The sequence below is a fragment of the Rhineura floridana genome, chromosome 17 (assembly GCF_030035675.1).
Source record: "Rhineura floridana isolate rRhiFlo1 chromosome 17, rRhiFlo1.hap2, whole genome shotgun sequence".
Classification (NCBI taxonomy): Eukaryota; Metazoa; Chordata; class Lepidosauria; order Squamata; family Rhineuridae; genus Rhineura; species Rhineura floridana.
This window is the reverse complement of record NC_084496.1, coordinates 22,513,622-22,536,696: the sequence shown is the minus strand read 5'-3', so window position 1 is coordinate 22,536,696 and position 23,075 is coordinate 22,513,622. Positions and strand designations below refer to the sequence as shown.

The 23,075-nt window shown below is 45.4% G+C and overlaps 1 long non-coding RNA gene across 1 annotated transcript; it reads left to right on the top strand.

Annotated features, from left to right (window-relative positions):
• Positions 1-13,256: 13,256 nt before the first annotated feature.
• On the top strand, positions 13,257-19,000 carry LOC133371862 (uncharacterized). The gene is made up of 3 exons (XR_009759411.1): positions 13,257-13,633; positions 15,508-15,550; positions 18,215-19,000. It is a non-coding gene; the product is annotated as an uncharacterized LOC133371862 (long non-coding RNA).
• Positions 19,001-23,075: the final 4,075 nt, after the last annotated feature.

The window sequence follows — 23,075 nt, the reverse complement described above, 5'->3', positions numbered from 1 at the left end:
TCTATAACTGCCACCTTGGTAACAGCATTTGTATGTTAGCAGCTGATGAAGGCTGAAGCCGGAACATTTTGTTAATACAATAAAATCCTCTGTTTGGTTAATCACAATTATGTTCATATATATATATAAACATATATATATATATATATATATATATATATATATAAACATATATGAACGTAATTGTAATTAACCAAACAGAGGTTTTTATTATATTAACATATATATATATATATATATATGTTGCTGCAGTAACTGGTCTGTTAAGGCTGGTAGTTGAAAGAAGAAAGAAACACAAGGTTTATTACTACAAAGAGGTAAAGTCATAGATCCTGAAGTAGCCATGTGGCTTCCGCTCATGGAGCCATTACTAACTGAGAACAAAGACAGGAAGAGAAGAGAGGAAGGGGAGGAGCAAAGCCTGCAAAAATAACACTTTGGAGGAGAAATTGGTAGAGGGAATAATACATAGACAGAAAGGCCGTTGCCCTCCACAGATTTGTAACATGCACTGGTGCTTTACTCCCAACGGAGCATAGCCATCTTGGCTAGTAGCCATCGATAGCCTTATCTTTCTTGATCCTACTGTAATGGAGCCTATTGTATGAAAGTCAAGAGTCACCTTGGTTATTCCGCTCACTGTTTGCCTCTGATCATGCCCACCACTGGCATGTGGCCCCTAGAAGATTGCCCTTGGGGAAATGTGGCCCTAAAGTTGGAAAGGGTTCCCCACCCCTGTACTATTTCTTGTTGAGCCAGAGATAGGAAGCAAAATGTGCAAGTACTATGCTGGCCAATTGTTTTGTGAGAAATGAGCTTGTGCCAACCCTATAGTCTATTTTAGAGTGACACATTCCTTGTCTAGAGGAGGACCTTTCTAGTTCTTTTTAAAGCCCACCCCTCTTTTTTTGGTCTTAGCTGGCGAAGAAGTGATTGTTGCCAACAGAAGTCCATTGAGAAACCTTGTAAAGGTGATTTACAAATGTGCCATAAAAACAGCTAAAAATGGTTTCTAAAACAGTAGTTTAAAACAACTAAAAATTGGTCCTCATTTTGTATTGTTTTTAACCCTAAGGCAGAAACGTTTTCACCCAGCTGGAAAAGCTTGTCAAAACAAAACAAAAAAGCCTTCCATTCTTTTCAGAATGTACAGAGAGTGGGCGCCTGTCATTATGATGTTAGTTTAGCAGGTTCATCCAAACGACGGCAGCGACAACTTTTTGCAACTGAGGACTTATTTCATGCAAAAAAAATGATCCCTCCCCCATCAAGTTTTCTTTTTAAAAAGATCTTGTCAATTCAAAGAAGGTCCACCATCATATCCATATGTAGAGGGCGCAGGCTGAGAGGCTCAGAGGGCACAGGTTCTGTCAGGTCTACAAAGTATTCCTGTGTTGCTAGACTCCTATTGCAGTGCATCAGACTAAAGTGGCACTGGCAATATTATACCACTTTAAACGGTCATGGCACTCTCCCACCCCGATCCTGGCATCTGTAGTTTTGCAAAGGGTGCTGAGAATTGTTAAGAGACCCCTATTCCCTTCACAGAGCTACGATTCAAAGAGTGCTTTAACAATCAATCCCCCACTTCAGGGACTGATGGGGGCTGAAGCCCAAAACCTCTGGAGGGCACCAGATTGGCAAGGGCTAGCTTAAATGGATAGCAACACTGAAAGAGATCTGGCTTTGTGCAGCCCCCACGGAAAGCAGAGAAGCTGCTTGTCACGGTGTCGAGCCCCAGCCCTCTTGCGAGGGCCTGGAGGGGAAGTTTCAGGCTTCTCAGCTGTCCGAGGGCAAGGACGGCCCAGGAGTTGTTGAGACTCCGCAAGACCTTGAGCGAGGGAGTAAGGAGGATTTCAGGCCAGTTCCCATGGACGGCGCTGTCCCAGCCGGGGAGAGCACGCCACTCCCAGACATTTTATTTATTTATTTATTTATTTATTTATTTATTATTAAATTTGTTAGTCGCCCATCTGGCTGGTTGTCCAGCCACTCTGGGCGACGTACAACAGTATATAAAACAATTTAAATTTAAAAACAGTAAAAAACTAGCCCATCTCAAACACCCGCCTAAAAAGCCAAGTCTTCAGGGTCCTGCGGAAGCTCATTAAAAAGCCTCCCAAAAAACAAACATTTCTGTATTTGTGGAAATAAGGTGATTGAGGACCTTGCCCATTATATACTTTATTGTCCTCTTTATAACAGCCCTTGACAGAAATTTTTAGCCCCTTTTATCAAGCCTAGGATGGGCCTACGCCCAGAAACTATAATCACGGATCTTTTGGCAGGTAATCATAAAGCTGTCACCTTTGCGATTACCGACTTTGCCATGGCAGCGAAGCATATTAGAGCCCAACTTGTCAAAGCAAATTGCACAAAATCTCTAACTTTTAGGGCTAGGCTATGATTGTTTAAAATGTCGTTTTATTGAAATGTTTTTCCTTGTGTTTTTAAATTGAAATGTAATGGCCAATGGCTAGAAACATTAAAGACTTATTACTACTACTCCTTATAGACGGGGCATGGCGTATATCACCTGGGAGAGAGTTCCAGAGGGTGGGGGCCACTATTGAGAAGGCCCTCTCTCGAGTCCTCACCAGCCTAGCTGTTTTGACTGGTGGGATCCAGAGAAGGCCCTCTGAGGTCGATCTTGTTGAGCGGCATCCCTGTCGATGCTGGAGGCGCTCCTTCAGATAGGCTGGGCCACAATCGTATAGGGCTTTAAAGGTTAAGACCAATGTGGCAATCAGGCCTCTTAATGTGTGCAAAAATATGAAACATATGCTTCCATGCTTTCTCAGCAGTTGAGATATTCTTTCCCACATAGCTTGCAGAATAGAAGGTCAAGGATAGAGGAACTCGGGATAAGAACAAGGAAGTGAGCCATGGGAAACAGATGTAAAGGGCACTAGGTGAAGATAGGAAAGCCCCGGATGAAACATTTATTCTGATTAGCAATGCACTTTGATGCTTTGATGATTATGTATGTGACGTATAACGGCCTATAAATGTGATGGTTGTCTGTTTAATAGGGAGAGAGCCTCCTTTATGGTCACCTCTCCCTTTGCAAAGGAATAAAGGCAAGCTCTTGCAATCTAAAGGTCTCGTCTCTAATTCCTGATCGGCATATCTGGGAATTGGGGGCCACAACAGGCAGGCCAACACTTAAGGGTCTTGCCCTTTTGTAACACCAACACCTTGAATTGGGTTCGGTACACAACCGGTAACCAATGCAACTCCTTCAACACAGGAGTGATGTGATCTCTACGGCGGCTGCCTGCAATCAGACGCGCCGCTGCATTCTGTACCAGCTGTAATTTCCGAACCGTTTTCAAGGGTAACCCCACGTAGAGCGCATTACAGTAGTCTAGGCGAGTGGTGATCAGGGCATGTACCACCAGTGGGAGCAGATGATTGGGAAGGTAGGGGCGTAGCCTCCGTATCAGATGGAGTTGATACAGAGCTGCTCGGCTCACAGCTGAAACTTGAGCCTCCATAGACAGCTGGGAGTCAAGAATGACTCCCAGGCTATGGACCTGGTCTTTCAAGGGCAATCGTACCCCTTTAAGCACCAGGTCTATATCTCCCAGCCTTCCCTTGTCGCCCACAAACAGCACCTCGGTTTTGTCAGGATTCAGCTTCAACTTATTCCTTCCCATCCAGCCACTCACCGACTCCAGACACTTGGACAGGGTTTCCACAGCCAACCTTGGTGAAGATTTAAATGAGAGACAGAGCTGCGTGTCATCCGCATACTGATGACATTGCAGCCCAAATCTCCTGATGATTGCTCCCAGCGGCTTTATATAGATGTTAAAGAGCTTTGGAGAAAGGATAGAACCCTGTGGCACCCCACAAGTGAGGGGCCAGGGATCTGAAACCTCTTCCTCCAATGCTACTCTTTGGTATCTCCCAGAGAGGAAGGAATGGAACCACTGCAATACAGTGCCCCCAATACCTAACCTCTGCAGGAGATCCAAGAGGATAGCGTGGTTGACGGTATCAAAAGCCACTGAGAGATCGAGGAGGACAAGGAAGGTGCCTTCGCCTCTATCCCACGCCCTTCTCATATCATCTACCAAGGCGACCAAGGCTGTTTCAGTCCCATGTCCCGGTCTGAAGCCCGACTGAAATGGATCCAGATAATCTGCTTCTTCCAAGTGTGCTTGCAACTGTTTAGCCACCACCCGCTCAACTGCCTTGCCTAAGAATGGCACATTTGAGACTGGGCGGAAGTTGTTCAGATCTTGAGGGTTCAAGGAGGACTTTTTTAAAATTGGTTTTATTATCGTTTCCTTGAGCACTGATGGCATTATTCCCTCTTCAAGCGATGCATTTATCATCAGCTTGATCCTCTCTCCCAGTCTATCTTTGCAGCTCATAATGAGCCACGAAGGGCAAGGATCAAGTAAGCAGGTGGTCGGCCTTAGAGTTGAAAGCACCTTTGCCACTTCATCAGAAGGAAGAAGCTGGAACCGATCCCACGCCACCGAAGCAACACTGTTCACCTCTGGCTCACTCTCTGTATCCACAGTGTACGGAATCTCGCTTTTAATACGATTGATTTTATCCGCAAAGTGTTTAGCAAACTCGTCACAGGAGACCTTATCATGTTTCATTGATTCCGGAGCAACTGGACCGACCAGGCTCCGGACCACTTGGAATAGTCTCCTGGGACAGCACTCTGCAGATGCAATAGAGGCAGCATAAAAATCCTTTTTTGTTGCCCTTATTGCCACATGATAGGCTGCAGCAGCAGCTCTAACCAGTGTTCGATCATCCTCAGAGCGAGACTTCCGCCACCGGCGCTCTAGCCGTCTCACCTCCCGCTTCAGAATACGTAACCGTGGGGTAAACCACGGCGCCGTCTGAGTTCTATTCAGGGGGAGAGGGCGTTTTGGAGCCACTCGGTTTAATGCCCCGGTGATTGCGGCATTCCAGCCCTCCACCAGGGCTTCAGCCGAGTGGCCGTGTGCTTGCTCCAATGTATCCCCAAGCGCATTCAGGAATCCATCAGGTTCCATCAACCGCCTGGGGCAGACCATCTTAATGGGTCCTCCAACCCCACAGAGGGTTTGCGGCAGTGAAAGGTCCATCCTCACCAGGTAGTGATCTGACCATGACAAGGGGGTGATGGATGTATCCCCAATTTTCAGACCACTCCCCTCCTCTCCCGAGACAAACACAAGGTCGAGTGCATGACCGGCTACATAGGTGGGACCCATTGTAATAAGGTGCAGCTCCCAGGAAGCCATGGTTTCCAAGAAGTCCCGAGGTGCTCCAGTGAGACTGGCCTCCGAATGCACGTTGAAGTCCCCCAATACCAAAAGGTTTGTGGACTGCACCCGTACATCCGAGACCACCCCCAGCACCTTGGCCAGGGATTCCGTTGTGCAGTGGGGTGGACGGTACACTAGTAGAATCCCTAGACTGCCCTTTGGTCTCAACCTCCAGTACATGCAATCTGCCACCTTGGTCTCATAGAGTGGGGGTCTGGTGAGAACCAAGGACCTTCGATAAATAACCGCCACTCCCCCTCCCCGACTCCCGACCTTCGGCTGCTGTGCATACGAAAACCCAGCTAGGCACATGGCAGCCAGAATAGGAGCAGAAGCTGCATCCAGCCAGGTTTCCGTAATAAATGCCAGGTCTGCGCCCTCATCTAATATCATATCATGAATGATGGATTTTTTTGGGCAACAGACCAGGCATTACACAGCAGCACTCGAAGGTCGGAGTATGGAGTCAAGCATCCCCCAGCCATCTGTTGGTTCTGGGCAGGTCTGGAACAAGGGACAGATATTACGCATCTCTTTCTGGTTCCTCTTACCTGACATGACCTGCCCCTAGCTCCCCACCAGCGTCTGCTGCTCAGCCTCGATATACATTGGCCCCCCACCCCTTCCCCCCACCCCCCTGTGAGCAGCACATGCCCTGATATCAGCCTTCGCCTCCGTTAAACCGACTTCCCAAAGAGTGGCGGGGTTGAATAGCAGCACCGCAAAGTTCTTTTAAAAAGCCTCCAGCTAAAGGGAGGTGACGCTGCTCCGCACAGAGTAAGCCCACTGGGATTAAAGCCAGTTCCACGGGTGGTTGTAGTGTAAATCCGCCGCTGATCTCCTCCTCCTCCTCCTCTTTCAACTTGACGAGGACCCGGTGGCGGCAACGGCGGAGTTCTCCCTCGTTGGCTGGTTAAGGTGGACGAAGGGGCCGGCAGCCGTATGGTGGGCGCTGTAGACTAGTTGGGGTTTCATGGTCAGGAGGAGGATGGCGAAACGGAGGCAGCAGAACAACCGCTCGTCTCCTCCTCCTTCTCCGGCTTGGAAGAGCCCAATGGGACGGCAGCGGCGGCGTGGGTTTTCCAGACGTCTCAGCCTCATTAGCTGGCTGGGCTGGATGGAGGAGCCGGTGGCCGTAATGGGCGGTGCAGGTTAGTTGGACTCTGCGACAGGGGAGAGAGGTAATGGAGGCGTAAAGCCACAGTCCAAAAGGAAAAACGCAGCCACAGCTCCTATAGCTCTGCATCAGCCCCGTATCCCGCTCCCCACTGATGAAACTCAACTCAGCCACAGCCCAAGAGAACGAGTCCGCTTGGTTACCCTCCACCACTCCGCAAACCTCTCTCCGCTCCCTCCAATGTTCTCTCCAACGCCGTCTCGGTCACCTAGGTTTCGTTGGTGCCTCTCGTCAGATGAAACGCCGACGTTGGTGCCGACGAGACTGCAGTAAACCCTACAAGTAAGAGTGTTCTCCTCTCCATACGGATTCCAAAAAAGATGTTAAGAGCAGTTGCGGAGCTCTAAACTGCGGAGCTCCAAATACAGCGTCCTCCTCCTATGCCGCCATTACTTCCATGTCAGAGGAGCAGCTAGACGATGAGCCGGAGTGGGCGTTAACTCCCACTTTACCCAGTGGCTCGCGGGATGAGTCCAACACTTCGCTGCCACCTGACCTCGAATCTCTGGCTAAGGAGCAGGTTCCTTCGGACGAGGTGTTGGAAGCACGCCCCCCTTCACCCCGCTCTCGATGCAGGGAGAAACGGGCAGGCCAAAGGCAAGAATTGCACAGGAGCCAGAGAGTACGCTCCAAGACCCTGCCTATTTAAGCCTGCCGCTTCCGGGTTGGAGCTGCTGAGTCAACTTTCTTGCAACGTTGCAGAGCATGCCTAGAGGGCAGTTAGGGAATTTTAGCTTAGGGGTTTCTACGAAGCGCACTGCTTTAGATGTATTCATTACTTTAATAAAACACAATTTAATTGCACCCACGTCTCTGTCTCGTGGATCCCACTCAGAACAGGACAGAAGGTGACTTTTTGCAGATGCCACTGCAGAGTGACCTTGGCACCTGTTGATAGTGTGATAAGAGGCTGGGGAACAGCTGTGGCATAGCAGATGTTGAATCCTGAAGGGCCTTGGAGGGGATGCCATGGGCTTATGAAGCAGTGGAAAAGCAAATGGAGGAGGTCCTGGTGGCTCTTTCCCTTAGGGAGAATTTGGGCACACGCTGGGGGTCCAGTTTGAAACTGACATGATTCAGATTAGTACACTCCCAGAGAACATGCAGCCATCCCCCGCAGAAGGCGCCTGGGCCTACCCCACTCCCCAGCCACAGGCTCTGCGTCAGGAGATCCATCCTGGACTTATCAACGCAAATCCCGGAAAAGGCCTTCCATGCCAGATGCTTGTACTGCATCCAACCCCCTACCTACCTAAAATGTATTATTTTATCTTTGTGCTTACTGTATGTAACCTTGCACTCTGGAACTGCTACGTGTGACATTCTGACACACCTTACACAACCATGTCCTTTGAATACGCCGGATACACCAGCAAGCACAGCAGAGAACGCCTTCGAGGACCCCCTTGCCTCGGCGAAGAACTACTAAGGACCCATGGCTGGAGGCTACAATCATCAGAAGATGACTGGCCTGGCCCACTGGCCCCACACAAGGCGAGACTGGCTTTGCCCCCATCTCCGTTCCTGACACTCTTGAAATTCATTCATTGGACTCTGACCTTGACCTGCCACCTTCTGATGCTAAGATCCAATGCCAGTGGGTAACTTTCAAATGCTTTGGGATGCTTCAAAGTAAGATGGGCTGTTGAGAATTTTAGATGGGAGATGCCGGATAGGGCCTATTGATATGTGGCTTGGTTTTATACTCATTCAACTTTCTTCATTAGTTGCGCTGTCAATTCCCCTATGCCATTGGTTCCCAACCTGGGGGCCGGGACCCCCAGGGGGTCCGCAAAGTAATCCAGAGGGGGCCGTGAACAGTAAAGAAATGAGTTATTTATTAATTTTTTAAAAAAGTCTTCACTCCTTCTACACTGTCTGCTTTCCGCTGCTGCTGCAGATGACACCTCCCCCTTGCTCCAAACGAGAGGGGAGGCCTTTTGCTGAAGCGCCAGAGCATCTTTCAGACGCACTAAGGGCAGGCATCTGCCTATAAAATACATGGCAGATGCCAAAGGAGGCTGAGGGTGGAGCTACCAGGAAGAAGAGGGGATTACTATCACTGATTCCCATCTCCTTGCACTGCCGCAACTGGCAACGCCCTTGCTTAGAATGAGAGGAGAGGGGTTTTTGTGAAGCAAAAAGAAGCAAGCCTGAAAAGAAAGGCTGCTTTCCCCCTTCCTTCCTGGCAGCCAGCCTGCCTCCCTGGGGGGAGGGGGTCACAAAAACTTTTCAGCTTATAAAGGGGGTCCTGTGCTCATAAAGGTTGGGAACCACTGCCCTACGCCACTGGTGATTCTTTAATCCGTGGTGTGCTGTCTTGATTAATTATCGTTGTAGGCACATTGTTTTGCTACCTTGTACTGGCTGAGTGAGTTTTCCTATATTTATTTATGTACTCATTTAACTCCACATTATAATTGTATGGATCATTGTGTTTCAGTTGGCCTGGCTCCCAACCAGAGAAGCGGACTTAGGGCTCAAAGACTGGGTTTTGCATAGAGTTTTGTTAGCTCAGGAATGTAGTATCAAAACATGCTAGGCACAAACCAGTGTGGAGGAATTCACTCAGAGGCAATTTGAACTGAAGCAGATTGCGAGTTTATTCAAAGCATACAGGCCTGGAGAGTCAAGCAGAAAACTGACTTTTTCTAGAAAATGGCACAGGTCTTTAAAGTCTTCAAGGAACAGAAACTTCAGGAGATGAAACTCTCACATTTGGAGCATGTGTAATACACAGGAAATTCCTTTAGTCTGTCTACATCCTGATTATCTATAAATTGCTAGGACGTTTGCTAGGGAGTACTTGCTAACTAGTGGTGTAACACTAGTCTCGTAAATGAGACACTTCAGGGGCTTACAAGATACTTCAAAGACATGCTTGCTTAGCCTACTGTTCTATCAGTTGTTTTTCCACACTCTGCAGTTTTTATCCTCTCCAGACATTCACAGGCAGAACCAATTCTTTCAGATACTCAGAATCCTCTACATCCTGGTTTCTTACTTCCTCACCAGCAAGTGCAACTAGGCTGTAGAAGCAATGGAAAGTTGTCTCAAAAAAGCTCTCGCCCCAAGACACTGAATAAAAGAGGCACTCTACTTGCATGAGCTAAATCTAGCACTTTCCAGTCTTTGAAGCAAGGCGGAGGCTTTTCTTGGGAAAAGAGGATAATTTCTCAAGTTGTATCTGTCTCTTCTCCCTTCTGTGTGATATTGGGGAAACTGTCAGCTCTGACTCTGTGAGAGATTCCCCTCTTTATCTGTCTGGAATTGTCCAGCAGAGTCATTAAGTCCTGGCTGCTGATTGAATAAGTCTGGGCTACATGCCAGCAATCAGGCCCCACACCAGTGGGTGGCTAGGTTGGGCACTGGCCGAGGGCTCCTGCTGCTAGGACTGGTCGGGTGTAGCTCCTGCTCCGCAATATATGTTAGCATTGGGTCATGGAATGTGAGCAGGGCCGGTACCAGAGGTTGGCCAGATCAGGCCCTGGTCGAGGGACCCTGGAGCCAAAGGGTCCCCTGAACAGACCCTCCTTAGGGTGGGTGGGTAGTGCTCTCTTCTGTGATCAGCAGTGTTGGCTCCTGAATCTGCTGCAGATCACAGAGAGGGAGCTCCCAGGCACTCCCCTTACTAACGCACAGGCCCGTGATGCTCGCCTGCATGCCCCACCTATCTTTCCCTTGAAGTAAATGCTGACTGCACTGTGGGTGCATGCCTCTCATCAACCAAGATGGTGGCAGGGGCACCAGCCCCTTAGGGAAGCCTCAGCCACCATCTTGGTTGATGGCAGGCATGCGTGCACAGCGAGGTCAGCATTCACTTCAAGGGAAAGATAGGTGGAGTGTGCAGGTGGGTGCTGGGGATCGGGGCAGGCTGGTGCCCAAGGGCCTCGGCATGCCTGGCGCCAGCCCTGGACATGAGCTGTGTGTCCCAATGCTGATGTTGATCAAGGAGTGGCAGCCACCCTCCCAGGTACCCCCCTGCTGCCGGTGCAGACTGGGCATGCAATTTTCTATGTCAACGCATCAACGCACTTGTGCGCACATGCTTGCCATCACCCAAGATGGCAGCAGGGGCATCAACACCCACCATCTTGGGTGATGGCAGGTGTGCACACACTGTGTGCTAATCCGTGACGTGGCTGTGCCTATTTAAGCCCCTGGTGGTGGCAGTGGTAGTGGCAATGATTAGGAGGGCCCCTGCAGTCTGGTGCCCAAGGGTCCACTGCAGGCTGGTGCCAGCCCTGCCAGTGATGATAGTAGACTACATTCCTCACTCTCCACTGCGGGCGAGCCCCCCCCCTGCAATTTTTAAATGCTGTCTTCACTTATATATTCTTTCCCCTAATAGATGCATTTTTGTAAACATTGTTTGATTGGAGAACTGCATTGTGAAGGATGGCTATGTTTTGGTTCTTGGATTGTTTTGCAAAGTACTAATTTGATAGATTCAGCTGTAAATGCAAACTGAATCAAATTCCTCCATCCCTAAGGAGAACTCAGAGGGAAAGAGCTAACCTGGGCAAGACCTCTGTATCCCTGGAGAAACCCTTTCACCAGCGCTTGGATGCATCTGTCACTCTGCCTGCTTGGGTGAGCCCACCTAGCTGGCAGAACACCCATCCTTTATAAACATTCTTCCAAAGCGTGTGTGTGTGTGTGTGTGTGTGTAGGAAAGCTCTCTAACTTTGATTTCTGAATAGTATTGAATAAATATGGCATTTTGCTCCCTCCCCCATAAAGCTACATCCACACCATCCATTTAAAATATTATGAAACCACTTTTAACAGTCATGGCTTGCAGGGGATTGTAGTTTGATAAGGGTGCTGAGCATCATTAGGAGACTTCTATTACCCTCACAGAACTACTGTCCCTAAGGGGGTGGAACAATCAATCCCTCTTCCCTGGGAACTCTGGGTATTGTTAAAGTGGTATAATTCTGCTTTAAATGTAAGGTTTAGATGTGACCTAAGACCCTTGCTAAATTATTTCAAGTGTGGCGTAGTAGTTAGAGTGTTGGACTATGAGCTGGGAGACCAGGGTTCGAATCCCCACACAGCCATGAAGCTCGATGGGTGACCTCAGCCTCAGAGGAAGGCAATGGTAAACAGTCTGAATACACTTGCCATGAAAACCCTATTCATAGGATCACCATAAGTCAGGATCGACTTATTTCATTTTTTTCATAGATTAACCATATACCTAACATAAGGAAGTAGTGTTTCTGTAGTTTTAACACATTGTTTTACTTCTCTCCTTTAGTTATCTGCTCTGCTTTTGTATTATTGTGCTGTTGGGATAAATCAGGGTAAGGCCTTAGTTGCATTTGAGTCTTAGCTACATTTACACACAGAGCCACACACCCAACCATAGTTGCAAAGCACCATGGGTCTTACTATCCAAAAGGCACTCTTCGAGTTTCGTTTTCTTGCTGTGGGAACGAACGGGAGACGGTGCCAGCCTGGCTGCAATTCCGTTCCGGACAAGATAATCACTCAACTGTCCTTGACTGTTTTATTTTCCTGTACTCTGTGTATTCTCAACTCCCTTCATGCCATGCTGTTATCCCTCTGTAATAAATGGCTACAGTTTTCTGTAATGTGTCAACATCCCCCTCAGAAGTGTGCAATAGAATATTCCTAGAAGATAGTTCTCAGGGCCATATATATCTTTTTGTATATGTGTCTTTCGTTTATGGTGCCTCAAAGTGTTACTTCATCCTAACATACCATTCCTTATCTCAGGATGAGATGGACATCCACAATCAACTTAATTGGCGATATTTCCCCGGGGCAAAGACTGGTTGGGTTGGTGCGCCTCGTTGTAACTCAACACCAAGCTATTTGGGCCCATTTCTCTCTAATTAAAAGGCAGGAGAAAGCAGCCTCTGTTTGACCCAGGTTGATAAGCTGACATTGCCTAGAGTTAAAAACATGCAGGGGTGGAGAGGGGGAGGTTTTGAAGTTGCACTCCAACAAAGTGCAAAGGCTAGTGCAACATTAAATCAGTCCTCCTCCAGCACTGCTAATCTGTTTTTGAAAAGGCAAACACATATAACCCTTTCTTTCTTTCTTTCTTTCTTTCTTTCCCTTTCTTTGACCAACTGGCTTAGCAGGAAACACAGCAACTACTGTTAATTCAGGAATCATTTTATGGGTGATATAAAAAAAGCTGCTGTGATTATTATTATTATTATTATTATTATTAAATAATAATAATAATAAAATTAAAAGAAGAAATAAAATTAAAAGAAACACTTGTTAAGGGTGTAAGCTCCTTGAATACAGCAGGACTTCTGAGTAAAGACACAGAGGATTTCAAGGATTACCAAGTCTGTCAATTTTAGCTTCTCATTTTTCCAATTTTAAATTCAGTTCTCAGCATTTCCACATCAGTTTGTGATTTTTTTAAAAAAAATCCTCATGAAAATTCCTCCTAATTCCTCCTAATATACACAATTTTGTATGCAATGTTGCAAATTTCTTCTAATATACACAATTTTGTATGCAATGTTGCCTAATACCGTTTTGAAAAGCATTTCCCCCTTAAGTAATGCATTTCTGTATGTTAATTTCACAAATATATGCATACTTGACCCTAATATGTGCATTTTTATGTACACGTTAGTTGGAGAATTGCACTGCAAAATTTGGAGAAGTGTGAATTTTGAAGGATGGCTGTGTTTTGGTTCACCTGTTGTTTTGGAAATTGTGAATTAGGCAGTGTGGGGTGGACTGAATGAACAGCATACGTTGGCAAACCACGCTGCTGTTCTCAGTACACTATCTCTCAAGACATTGCGATCTGACCAGTGGAAAAACAGGATGTGGTTAACTTTATGGCTGTAAACGATACTGACATCTGTAGTGGTTAAATAACTGCCTGCATATTGCCACGTAGATAATGCTGTTGTACTATGTATGTACGTGATGTTATACAATAGTTAAAGGTCATAGGCTGTTTATGGAGAGAAAATAATCCACGCCTCCAAGCGGAGGTAAAATAAAAGCGGAGACGAGAATTACGAGGGGGGCTCCGAAATTGAACTCTGGTCTCACCGTGTCTCACTGTGTCGTGATATCTACATCTGGTGACCTCGACGTGATTCAGAACAAACACCCTCGTACCCACTGGCAGGATCAGCCAACGGTGCACCTCAGCGTACAGCTCCCATTCGTGAGTATGGGGGGGGAATTGTCAGCTCAGCAGAAGGTTCATGCACAAGAGCTACAAAAAATTTTAAAACAGGATACCTCAGCTTTTATAAGTCGTTCTCACATTGAATCATTGTTAAAAACAATTCAATGTCAATGTCCATGGTATCCAGAGCAAGGATCACTACGTCAGTCAGATTGGATAAAGATAGGGAGAAAATTACATGAAGAACCAAGAGCACCTATTCACCATCTCTTATTATGGCAAAAGTGTGCTGAGGCCATTAGTCATTTAGGGATAAAAGAGACATCGCTGTTTGCCAATTCTGACCAGAAAACTCCTCTTTATCCCCAACTTTCTTTACCTACACCTGAAAAGGATATTGAGAAATTTGTAAATGCTCCTCCATATAGCCCTCCAGTTCAACAAGAACAGGTTACTGGGAAGGTTAAAGCAGCCATAGCTCAGGCTGCAGCCTCAGGATTATTATCTATGGAAGAAATGGGAGACTGGGAGGGTACAATTTCAGCTTTTCCCGTTACATATCAGCCAGATCCTAATAATGCTAATAATCGCATAGCAACTTGGACAGCTCTTCCGTTTTCTGTTATTAGAGAAATAAATAAGGCAGTAAGAGAATATGGGATTACGGCTAATTATGTACAAGGGATGTTGGAAGGAGTAGCTACTGGATATAACATGATCCCTCAAGATTGGAAGGATCTCTTTAGGATGATTTTGACTCCTTCGCAATATGTAGTTTGGGACCAAGAATTTAGACATGCTGCTATAGCAGCTGGGGATGCTAATATCATTCCCGAGCAAATTTATGGGTCAGGTAATTTTGCTACCATAGCACAACAAGGGGTATTGCCTGAAGCCGCATTTCATCGAACTGCTGAGTGTATACAGAAAGCATTTAAAAAGGTGCCTGCTGGGAAAGAACCCTTACGTTCTTTTACGAATGTACGGCAGCAAGCAACAGAGCCCTATTTTCAGTTTGTTGACCGTTTGAAAGAGGCTCTGACACGGCAGGTTGATAACCCTCAGGCACAAGGGGAATTATTGTTAAAATTAGCTTACGAGAATTCTAACACAGACTGTAAAAAGATTTTGAAAAACATTATTCATAGACCGCAATATGAATTGGGAGACATGATTCAAGCTTGTGCAGAGGTAGGTACACATGTTCATGCCATGACATTGTTAGCTGGGGCATTAAGACAGGGTAACAAACCTACAGGCAATTGTTTTAATTGTCAAAAGCCTGGTCATTTCAGAAGGGAATGTCGGGCTCCTGGCGGAGGAGCATTTAAAGGTGGGGGCACTGTTACAAACCGGCCAAAGAAAATCTGTCCGAAATGTAAAAAGGGTTATCATTGGGCTAATCAGTGTCGTTCAGCTCCCACTACCAATACCAACGTGTCTTCCCGTCCTATTGAGGGAAACTGAACTTGGGGCAGGCTTCCAGCCCCGAATCTCAAGGAAGTGTACCCACCCCTGCTACTCAAGGAAGCGCTGGAATTGATTTAATACATGCAGAGTCAAAAGATGTTCCTTTGCCTGGAGCAGTTCTTTTAATGCCTACCACACTCACTGGCCCTTTACCAGAAGGCACCGTAGGCCTTGTACTACCGCGATCCTCTGCTTCCAAGAATAATATAATGGTGGTACCTGGTGTTATTGATTCTGATTATCAGGGAATTATTTATATTCAGTATTGGAGTCACCTTCCCCTTCAGTTGAAGAAGGGAGATTCTTTTGCGCAACTATTGTTATTGCCATATCGTCTTTTCACATCGAACACTTCCTCCCAAAAACGTACTGGTGGATTCGGATCTACAAGGACGAAATCGCCGAGTGTGAGTATTTCAGGTAATCCTTTCCATCCACAGGTAGCTGCAGTACTGGCAGAAGTGACCAGGGAGAAACCGGTTCGTAAGTATTGTTTAAACAATGTTATTTTTGAAGGTATTATAGATTCTGGGGCAGATGTCACAGTAATTGCTGAACATAACTGGCCATCCTCTTGGCCAGTAGAAGTGGCCCCTTCTGTGTGGGGAGTGGGCGGAGCTCAGGATTCAAAACGGAGTAAGGATTGGATACAAGTTGTTGCTCTTGATGGTGATCGTATAGCCCACATTCGCCCTTGTATTTTGGACATTTCAGTAAATCTGTGGGGAAGGGATTTACTGGAGCAATTCCAGACCACCATTGTTATTAATGATTAGCCAACAAAAGGCAGCTCTTCCTTTACAATGGAAGACAGACATACCCATTTGGGTAGAACAATGGCCCTTACCCAAAGAAAAATTAGAAGCTCTGCACCAACTGGTAAAGGAGCAACTGGAAGCTGATCATATAGCAGAAAGTAATAGCCCTTATAACACCCCAGTGTTTGTGATTAAAAAGAAATCTGGAAAGTGGAGGCTCTTACATGATTTACGAGAAATAAATAAATTAATTGTGCCCATGGGTCCGCTACAATGTGGGACGCCCAATCCAAATTTAATTCCATATGACTATTCCTTAGCTATTATAGACCTGAAAGATTGCTTTTTCACAATACCGTTACAAGCGCAAGACGCACCGAAATTTGCGTTTACTGTTCCCGTATATAATAACTCTGGCCCTGCGCAACGATATCAATGGAAAGTGCTACCTCAGGGCATGTTAAATAGTCCAACCCTATGTCAACAGTTTGTAGACATGGCCCTGCGACCCTTTCGGGCTCAATACCCTACATTATTGGTCTACCATTATATGGATGACATCTTGGTGGCTGGGAGAACCCTCCCATCTATGTGGCAACAACACCTTACTGATCATTTGTCACAGTCAGGGTTGCAGATTGCCCCTGAAAAGGTACAACTCAAAGAACCATTTCTGTATTTAGGACATAAATTAATGCAATCCTACTCCACTCCTGTATTGCCCTGTCTTACTTTGTCAATGAAGCCAACTTATGTAGAACTACAACAATTCTTGGGTTCTATTAATTGGATTCGACCATATTGTAAACTTACCACTCAAGACATGGGGCCTTTATTTGAATGTTTAAAACAAGGACGTCAACCTGCAGATATTATTACTTTAACGAAACAGGCAAGGCAATCCCTAGAATTAGTTTCTACAACGTTAAAAGCTATTTGGGTGGATCGACAAATATTGAATAAACCACTGATTTTATTTGTTTTATTTGATGGAAGCCAACTTTTTGCTGCACTCACTCAGGAGTCAGGCTCCAATGCTACACATATAATAGAGTGGCTTTACTTAGCCCATACACCAAAGTCATCTATCACAACTTTGCCAATGCAAGCAGCAGAAATAATCCAAAAAGCACGATTACGATCAAGGCAATTATTAGGTATCGATCCGGTTGAAATTTCGTTGCCTCTTAAACTTTACACATGGGAAAATGCTGTTGCGCTTTCTGATGACCTTCAATGGGCTTTAGTCTCTTATTTGGGCACAATTTCATGTCGTTCCTCATCAGATCCACGGCTTCAAATTACACAAAAAATTCCTATCCAGTTTCAATCTGTAATCAGTTTACAACCCTTACCTGCGGTCACGGTCTATACTGATGGCAGTCCAACTAGAGGGGTTGTTGCATGGCACGAGCAGGGGGTTTGGAAGACAATTTTCACCTTACCCCAAACTTCCGCTCAGAGATCTGAGTTGGCCGCTGTTAGTATGGCGCTGTTGACTTTTGCAGATCAGGAGGTTAACATTATTACCGATAGTCTTTATGTTAAGAATGTTGTACTTGCATTACCCGGTAGTTATGTCTCTCCCATGCTGGACACTAATCTACTTGCTCTTATGCTTACACTTCAAAAACTCATACATACTCGGTCTTGTCGATTTGCTATATTTCATATTCGCAGTCATCAACCTTTCCCAGGATTGTTAACAGAAGGTAATCAATATGCTGATCAGGCTCTTCGTGCCCTCCTTTGCACACCCATAGAAAGTCATGCCCTTCATCATCAAAATGCTAAAGCACTCCAGAAGCAATTCCATCTTACTGCCCAGGAAGCCTCTGCCATTATTCAACAATGTCCCCAATGCACACAGTTAACTCTATCCCCAGAACCAGGAGTGAACCCACGAGGTCTCATAGTTAACCAGTTGTGGCAAATGGATGTTACACATTTTCCTACTTTCTCCCCATGGAAGTATTTGCATGTTACAGTAGATACATATTCCGGATACATATGGGTAACTCCTCAGAAAGGGGAAAAAACTAAGAATGTTATTAATCATGTCATTCGTTCTATTGCCATCATGGGCCAACCTCAGACGATAAAAACTGATAATGGTCCTGCATATGTTTCACAGCAATTTGCACAGTTTTGCACTAAGTGGTCCATTACACATTTGTTTGGTATTCCTTATAATTCTACAGGTCAAGCTGTCGTCGAACGTACCAATCGTACCCTTAAAGAGCATTTGCTTAAACAAAAACAAAAAGGAGGAGTACCACTGGGATTGGCCACCAAAGAGGAGTGGCTGGCACAAGTGTTGTTTACCATTAATCATTTAAATTTGTCTCAATCTCCCAATACTCATTTTTCCTTTTCTACTCGAGCGCAGCGGCATTTTCAGCAGTCGGAGTCTCTACCTGCCCCGCGGGTGCAGTTTCGGCAACTACCAAATCCAGAGTGGAAAGGCCCAGTTCCGCTTATAACGTGGGGTCGAGGTTACGCGGCTGTGTCTACGCCTGACGGTCCTGTGTGGGTACCTGCTAGGTGTATCCGGCCCTGGAAAGACGATGTCCTGGCACGATAATCTTAAGAATCCCATCCCTAATTTTTCTCTGCAACTTCAGGATACTGGGATGTCTTCCAGGAAGCGTGGTCGGAATGTTCCGCAACCTCCCGTGACTTGGGGCCAAATAAAGAACTTAGCAACACAAGCAGAAAAAGCAATGGAACAAGCCGGGGTGGACAAGACAACTGAGAATACCATTCTTGCTTTAATTGCGTCTTTAAATACAAATTCTATTTTTGTACTTTGCATTTGTTGGATTTTAGGAAGCGCCGGGGCTGACAGGTTGGGGCAGGAGTTGGGGATGCGGTTTCAACACAATATCTGGGTTCAGTTAGCAAGAATGACAAATGTGAGTGACTTTTGCATGACTGAACATGTACAGGAAATGGGTATGTTGGGAACATGTTTAATACCCGTATGCAAAGCACCTGGGGATATTGGGAACATTACAGGACTTGGGCGGTTCATGAATACTTCAGAGATTAAATATCATACTGTTTCGAATTGGGGAACTCCAACCTTCCAGCTGCCTGTTAATGCTTTTCAATTATTTACATCACATGTTGCAAATTCCATTAATAATACGTGTGCTCGGATGGTTAATTGTAGTCGACATAAGGTGCAGAAGGGATGTCTAAAGGTTGGGAGACCCACATGGAATTGTACACAGCACATTAACATATCCAGTATGTACGGACACATTCCTTTACCAGGTGGATGGTTTTGGACATGTGGAGAAACCACTTTTAATTATGTTCCCGCTAATATTTCTGATACCATCTGTTGCCTGAGTCGACTGGTTCCCATTTTCCTTCATAAAAGGGAGTTGCTAGCCCAACGTAGGAAAAGAGAAGCTGTTGCCATGCCGGCTGATTGTAATGACAAGGTGGAATTGCTTAATAAAGCAGAAAGTGTATCACTAGCCATCTCCCTTGTTGGACTTCCTGCATTGGCAGTAAGTAACAGCAATCAATTACATAAATTAGCCTGTAATTATGTTAAGATGATAAATGCCACCTCTCGAGCCATTGCTTTGTTAAATGAAGAGCAGGGTATATTAAGACAAGCTATCTTGGATAATCGTGCAGCTATAGATTACCTGCTATTACAACATCAGTTGGGGTGCGAAACTATAAAGAATATGTGCTGTTTTAATTTAACTGACAACAGTTTTGAAATCAGAACACAGGTAAAAAACTTGAAGGATCTAGCTAATAACATTTTGCAGGACGCCCCTACAACTTGGTGGCAGTGGCTTTGGAGTTGGCTGCCCACTGGATGGCTAAGTCAGATTCTTAGATATGCTATTCTTTTACTCATTTTAAGTATAGGCTTATGCTGTTTTTTACAATACCTTTTCCAGACGTGTACACCTGTTGCTCCGCGACCATTACGTAGTAATTACTTTTTGCTAAAAAATAAAAAAGGGGGAGATGTGGGGTGGACTGAATGAACAGCATACGTTGGCAAACCACGCTGCTGTTCTCAGTACACTATCTCTCAAGACATTGCGATCTGACCAGTGGAAAAACAGGATGTGGTTAACTTTATGGCTGTAAACGATACTGACATCTGTAGTGGTTAAATAACTGCCTGCATATTGCCACGTAGATAATGCTGTTGTACTATGTATGTACGTGATGTTATACAATAGTTAAAGGTCATAGGCTGTTTATGGAGAGAAAATAATCCACGCCTCCAAGCGGAGGTAAAATAAAAGCGGAGACGAGAATTACGAGGGGGGCTCCGAAATTGAACTCTGGTCTCACCGTGTCTCACTGTGTCGTGATATCTACAGGCAGGTTCGCCTTCAAATGAGAACTGAATCAAATTGTCCCTGGTCCTTGCTTACAAATAAATGTAACCTGTTACCAAAATGAAAATATAATCAATACAAAATACGTTAGTAAACCATTTAAAGAAATACACAGACTAAGATGATTAGAATGTTGATACAGTGTGGAGCTGTCTTTTCTGGCCCAGATGAAGGGCATTCTCTCTCCCTGCAGCTCCAGGTTTTTTTTTAAGCTGAAGGCAAATAACAGGATGTGGGTTTTACATTATTATAAGTAGATAGAAATGGCCTTGAGATATATCCCACACAGAAATTCCTGCATGCAAGTCCACTGAGAACTTGCCATAGACTGAACCCTTAATCTTTCTGCCAGTCTTTAGACCTTAATGAATCCCCCAACCAGATCATGCCACTCAGGTCTCTTTATGACAGCAGAAGTCTATTTCATACACAACTTTTGGTAGTCTCAACAGTTCATCACTTCTTCTTTTCGATTCATCGCAATGACTGTTTCTTGTAGGGCATCAGATCTTTGAGTCATTAACTCACTTCCACCGGCAAGTGTATCTGACAGCTTTTATAAAACTTGTGGCAGTGTTAAGTGAAAGTGGCCAGCTGCCTTTTTAACTAGGAGTGGCACGTGCGGTGGTGGGGAATGGTTTCTATTTCAAAAATCTTTAAAATACAGCTTTTCGTTTTAAGCATCTGGAATCTGTACTGGAAAGAGGAGCACATCATTCAGTTCAGAGACCAGGAACCTTTTTCAGCCAGGGGCCACATCCCTGCACCGGCAACCTTCTAGGGGCCACATGCCAGTGGGGCTGGAGCCAGAGGCAAACATCTTCCACATTTATTTATTTATATCTATGTATATTTCTAAAAGAACGTTGTAACTTCAGATCATAAATGCTACAGTGTGAATATTTACAATGTTAACACCTAAACACCATTTAAAAAAAAAATGAAAATACAGATAATCATTAAGGTGACTGGGTAATCAAAAATTAAACAGCTGCCAAGGCCTTTCATCATGAAAAGGTCTTCAAGAGACTCCTGAAAGTCAAAAGCAAGGGTGCCTGTTGAATCTCTCCTGGAAGAGTGCTCTGCAGGATGGGACCAGCAACACTAAATACCCAACTTTTGGTTGAAGTTAGTTGGGCCTCTGTAACATGGAGGACAGCTAAAAGTGCTCCTCCAGATGATATCGGTGATTGAGGTGGGAAAGAAGGACTCATGTGATCGTTACGGTATCCTAGACCCAAGTTGTTCAGCATTACAACCAAGGGTCATCCGGGGTCTTGGAGGGTCTTAGACCCCTTACTTTTTTGGGAACAGGGTCCCAGCTGGATCCCTGTGTCTCCAGCATCCCTAGAAGCTAATCAGCCTGAAATGGGAGTCTGTTGGCCACCAAGAAGAGTCTTCTAACATGCTTCTTTGTCTTTTCCTACTGATTGGAGCCAGTTAAAGTATAAGGAGGTGAGTCAGCCACTGAGAAGACTCTTCTCAGTAGCTAACACTCTCCCCTTTCATGCTGATGGGCTCCTGGGGACGTCTGTTGTTGTGGGAGAAAGCATTAACAAGGATCTCATTCTCAGCCCAGCAACAAAACGGGGGAGGGTTGTGTTGCTGTGATTGTCAGGAAGGGATCCTGCACTTCTAATTTTACTCATTGCAACTTATTTTGTCCTTTGTACTTGGAACCCTGTTTTCACCTCAAGATACTATTTATTGGGATTGCACTAAAAAAAAATCCCAGAAAAGGTATGTTATTTATTGCCAGGTACTGACTTTTTTGGTGACTTATAGCTAAGTATTTGTCTTTGCACTGGCTGCTGCAAGCATCCATGCAAGAATGCAGCTGTAAATTGTCATGGTGATGCCCTTCGATGATAATTGTATTATTTATTTTATTGCTTCCCTCCCTTTGTTTTTTTTGCTGTTTTTTCTTATCCTTTTGTATTGCTGCTGCTGCTTTAAAAAAAAATCCTTTTATTTACTGTGTTTTATTACACATAAAAAAGACTTTTCAGTCTTTGAATTTGCAGGTGTGATTTGTTGGATACCTTGAAGCCTGTCTGAATTTTGGCCATATGCAATGAAAGTTTGGCCTGACCCCTAGAGTACACTGAGTTCCACTGACACAGGAAATCCTCTTAGACTCCTTTCTGCCCAGGAGGAATCTAGCCTGCACGGAGTCAATCTGGCAGATCTTTTGCTAGAGGCTGTAGAGACACTGCTTGCCACATGGGGCACTGGTCAGCAATTCCTAATAATAGCTCAGATAAGCATGATTATGATTTCAGCTGAAAACGGAGAACTTTTGCATGTTTTCTCACAGGGCAGCCCCACTGAATTCACTGAGACTCATCTCATAGTAAGCAGGATTGTAGCTTTAGATCTCGTGCCAGGGATGGGGAACTGGATCTGGCCAACTTATCTCCGACACTCCCTGTGGACCATGATGGGTGGGTGGGACTGACATTTGTCAATTACTTGATGTCACAGTGGCATGTGAGCTGTTTTAATTCACATGGACGATCAGCTGATCACTGGGACTCATGAAATCCTGTACGCAGGGCTTTGCAGGTGCTGCTGAACAGCTGATCAGTGATGCCTGTGAGGAAGCATGGTACTCAGACCTCCATTTATGATAGTTTGATATGCTTTACAATTTTTTGCTTGCTATTACACCAGATTAGGACATAAAAAAATGGAAATGGACTGCCCAAGTCGATCCTGACTTACGGTGACCCTATGAATGGGGTTTTCGTAGTAGGCAGTGTTCAGAGGTGGTTTGCTGTTGCCGTCCTCTGAGGTGGAGGGGCAGTGGCTGGCCCGGGATCACCTGGTGAGCTTCATGGATGTGTGGGGATTCAAACCCTGATCTTC